At 35.6% G+C, this 4,824-nt stretch overlaps 1 pseudogene; it reads right to left on the reverse strand.

The window, feature by feature from the left end:
• Nucleotides 1–316: 316 nt before the first annotated feature.
• On the reverse strand, nt 317–672 carry LOC121024417 (40S ribosomal protein S20-like; annotated as a pseudogene).
• Nucleotides 673–4,824: the final 4,152 nt, after the last annotated feature.

Here is a 4,824-nt window from a genome sequence, read left to right on the forward strand (position 1 = left end):
GGGGGAGGAGTAGAGAGAGACAGAGACACAGAATCTGAAGCAGGTTCCAGGCTCTGAGCTGTCAGCACAGAGCCCGATACATGGCTTGAACTCACAAACTGCGAGATCATGACCTGAACTGAAGTTGGATGCTTAGCAGACTGAGCTACCCAGGCGACCTTGAACTTTTTATACTATAAGTTTAAGATTAACCTTTCTCAATGTGCTCTTAGTTACCATTTTTCTGCTTACCTTCCAGCTTTTAAAATAGTTGCTGTTTTCTTCTCTCACTCTGCTTTAATGGGTTTATATCTTAAGAGACTTTCATTACATTTTTTTAACAACTGATAATCAATTTATTAAAAAGGATGTTTTCTGCATCTGCAATGGTGACTTCAACCTCAACTCCTGGCTCAATAGTGATGGAAGTAATCTGTTTAATAATGTCAGAAGGACTGCAAATCAGTGAAAATGATCCCAAGTCTTAGAACCTTCACCACAAGCAGTTTTTCTTGTAGTGATTCTCAGAATCACAGGTCCTTTCACTTTGGGATTCTTTTCCCTTGCATCTCTGATCAAGTCAGCACATACCTTCTCCAAAGGGTTTACACTGTGGCTAGTTAGAGTAATTCTAATTTGGTGAATCGCCACCTTTGGTTCCGTGGGTGCCATCCCAGTGTCTTTAAAAGCCATGGCTGCAGCATAGCTTCCTAACCAACTTGCTCCTCAGCAGAAGCAAACAGCAGGGAGTCAGAAATAGGAGCAGGGTGCCCAGAGCTCTGCTGGATCTGCCACCATATTCCTCAAACAGCTTAAGAGACTTTCACTGAAGTTTTAATCAAGTTTTAGGAGGAAATAAAAATAATGCATGTTTTTATTCAGAAACCTTTATCTGGAAGTCAATAGGCTACATTTGTTTACTTTTTAAAATTCATATTAGAAGGAGGTTTAAATTGTTAAAATCCATCTGCATTTACAACTGGAAATATTCTGATATATGTTCAATTGTCAGGATTGGCTTTGGTAGTTTACAAGTAACTGGTTAGGCAAGATGGCAATTATACCAGGACTGAGTTACAATTGGATATATTCCAACAAGATGTTGTTTGGGGGTTAACATAAAAATACATAAATTATTAGCTAATTTGCCAAATTGTTTGTCAATTCACTAAAATTATTAGCTAATTTAAGTGAAAACACCTAAAAATGTCTTTTTAATTAACTTGAAAACTCCTAGCAAGCTACATTACTGCACATAAACTTAGATACTGAGGAATTAGCTTTTGATTTTAAGAAGTTCTCTTTTCCTCTGGTTAGCACTTTTAGCTATCTGTATCATAATTTCTATTTTGAAATGCATTATACTGTGTACAATTTCTTCTACTTATTTTTTAAAAGATTGTGAATGCAATTTTTAGGACTTCTTTTTATATTCTCAGGTTTGAGAGTTTTCCTGCCCTAAATTTGTGAGACACAATGGAGTGGAGAACTAAGATAAGTATCCAAATTATGTTTCTATATTCTATGCCTGTATTTTATAGCTATTTGATTTCAAAATATTTTTCCTTGGTTCACTTTTACAGTCTTTGCTATTTCTTTGTATTTATTGACACCTCTGTATTGCTATCTGTGTATTTTCCATCAGTTTATAATTCATATATTTCATTTAAAGAATTACCTCATTTTAGAATCAAAGATGCAAAAGGTCCTTCAGTAATAGCTAAAATTCCAAATTTCCTTTCTCAAAATCTATACGATGAAAAAAATTTAAATAGTTAAACAAAAATTGAATTTGAGGCAAACATATCAGGTGGAAACACTCATGCAAGCTTTTATAGTTATTTTTTTAGAAAGGATCACAGATTAGTTCTATTAAGTTTAGAAAAGATTATTATTCACATGTCTAAGATAAATGGTAAAGTTAAGGATAAGTGATTATTTGTAGGTAAGAGACATAGATGACAATAATTCTTTTTTCATTTGCTGTAATACATAATACAAGAACAAAGCTCTCTGTGGAATGGCTTTTATGTACTTAGAAGAAATAATGAAACTCGATTTGATGTATTACAAAATTCATATTTGGAATTCACTACCATTTGGTTGTTATTGAAACAAATTTTTCCTCTGCATTTTAAAAAAGTTGAATAATGTTTTTTCACTAATCATCTTTTGAAGTTATTTTGAAGTTATGTTTCTATAGAGCCGTATATATACATGATGCCATAACATGGAGAAATTATAATCCTGAACAAATGAAGCCCATACCCAGAAGAGCCTAAAGTTTATCTTTATACATGTTAGAATAAAAAAAATCAAATTTCATGGTTCAGTATAGAACCTAATCTCTGCATGGTCTAGAAAGAAAACTGCTTTTATAAGAGCAATACTAAGCATTTAGTCAGTGCTATGGGGAGGAAATCTTCCTGAACCATATGGCTTAGGGTGTCACATGGCATTGTTGTCTCACCTCTGTAATGAACTTCTTTTCATAAAGCAGTATTTTGAGTCCCAGACCTATAAGAAACATTTCTGATGGTTATAGCTGCTATGTGAAAAGATGGATATTAACAGCGTTTCTAAAATGCTTCTTTATTGAACTCCTTCATTAAAACCAGAACTCTTTTTAAAAAACATTTATATTCTCATTATTACTATTATTATTTATAGCCCACATAATATTATCTTACCTTATTATTATGAACAATTGGCCTAATTAACCACAATAGTGTAATGGATTTGGCATTTTATGTTTGTATATTTCTCCGATTAATCTCATGAGCAATTTGAATCTATCAATGAATGATGCAGTATTTGTTGAGTGTCCCTCTTCTCTGTACAACATTCTACTTGGTTCTGTAGAAATAAATAAATACCCAACTGAGATATATATAATATAGTTATATGATATATGATCTATATGATTATATATATATAATCAAGAATCAAAACTGGTAAGAAATGTTAAATTATGTGGTTGTGATTCCAGATGCTAAGAAATTTAGAGAAGGAAGAAATCAGATCATGTGAGTGAAACAGTAGAGAAAGATTCAAGGAAGTGTCAAGAATTTGGATAGTACTGGAGTAGGCAGAAGATCAAAAAGGAAGATATTTCAGGTAAAGAGAAGAAATACAGGAAATACAGGAAAGACAGTATGATAAATTGACCATAATGGTACATCAGGACAAAAAGAATGGGTGAAAATAAAGTTGTTAATCCTATGTTTACCAGGACACCCAGATCATACAGAATAATCATGATATGGATGGACAGACACATCGCTAAATATTCCTGCCACTGACATTGGCTACTTTTTGTCCCTTTATTTATTTTTTATTTTTTAAATGTTTATTTATTTTTGAGAGAGAGAGAGAGAGAGAGAGAGAGAGCGAGCGGGAGGGAGGGAGAGAGGAGGGGCAGAGGACCCGAAGCAGGCTGTGTGCTGACAGCAGAGAGCCAGATGTGGGGCTTGAAATCACAAAGCATGAGATCATGACCTGAGCCAAAGTTGGACGTTTAACAGACTGAACCACCCAGGGCCCCCCCTTTTTGTCCCTTTAGTACCTCACAATGTCCTACTATGCCAACATCATTTGGAAACTGCCTTCCTAGCTGTGCTGTTTTACTGCCATTGACACAGAAGATGTTTCCTGATGATTCCTATGAATACCATGTTGTGCTTGGGGGCATTTAGCCTGTGGCAGGCTGAATAATTGACTCCCCAAAATATCCACATCTTAATCCTCAGAACCTATGAATGGTTACTTTGTATGGCAAGATTGATTTTGTAGATGTGATTATGTTAAGCACTTTGAGAAAGGGAGATTATATTGGATTATCTGGGTGGGCCATTCCTATAACCATAAGTGTCTTTTTTTTAATATTTATTTATTTTTGAGAGAGAGACAGAGCACAAGTGGGGGAAGTACAGAGAAAGAGAGAGTGAGAAACAGAATCTGAAGTAGGCTCCAGGCTCTGGGCTGTCAGCTCAGAGCCTGATGTGGGGCTCAAACTCACGAACTGTGAGATCACAACCTGAGCCGAAGTCAGACACTTAACTGACTGAGCCACCCACAAGTGTCCTTATAAAACACAGGCAAAACTAGTTTTGGTGATAGAAGAAGAGAAGGCAATGTGGTGACAGAAGCAGCAAGTGGTGTTATGTAGCCCTAGCTAAGTGATCTGGAAGGAATCAAGGTATTGATTGATACCTTGGTTTTAGACTCATGAGGCCATTTTAGACTTATGGCCTCCAGAACTGCAAGAGAATAAGTTCCAGTTGTTTAAGCCATTAAGTTTGTGGTCATTTGTCACAGCAGCAACAGAAAACAAATGCACAACTGAAACTTCCCAGCTTGGCCAAAATATATTTAAATATAAGAATAGCAGAAGTAACTGCCAACTTATGTAGGTATCTCTGATATCTAGGAGATATGATGTCTAAGAGAGTGAAAGAGTCTCGGGAATTACTGATACAGCTGTTGAAATCACTGTGTTGATGGCAGAGCATTCTTCAGAGATGCTCATGAGCTGAGAAGGTGGAAATGGGTCTTCAGGACAGTAGATATATAAAGTGATGACCAGAAATTTAGGAGAATAGCAGACAATAGATTAAATGGACTATAGTGGTAATATTGGCTTACTGAACAGGGACAACAGACGAAGTAATCATCTGGGGAGAGGGCTATGGAGTGATGCATCATTAGGTTTTAAGTTCAGTGCACTTAAAGAAATAAAGAGAAGTAAAAACTCTTTAGAAAAAAGAACCATTTACCAAAAGAGATGAAGGGATACTGATTCTCTGAGGATGGAGGCTGTTAGTAAGGGTGAAAGGGGGAAAAATT

This window comes from Herpailurus yagouaroundi, unplaced genomic scaffold, assembly GCF_014898765.1.
Source record: "Herpailurus yagouaroundi ecotype Mexico unplaced genomic scaffold, PumYag 64570, whole genome shotgun sequence".
Taxonomy (NCBI): Eukaryota; Metazoa; Chordata; class Mammalia; order Carnivora; family Felidae; genus Herpailurus; species Herpailurus yagouaroundi.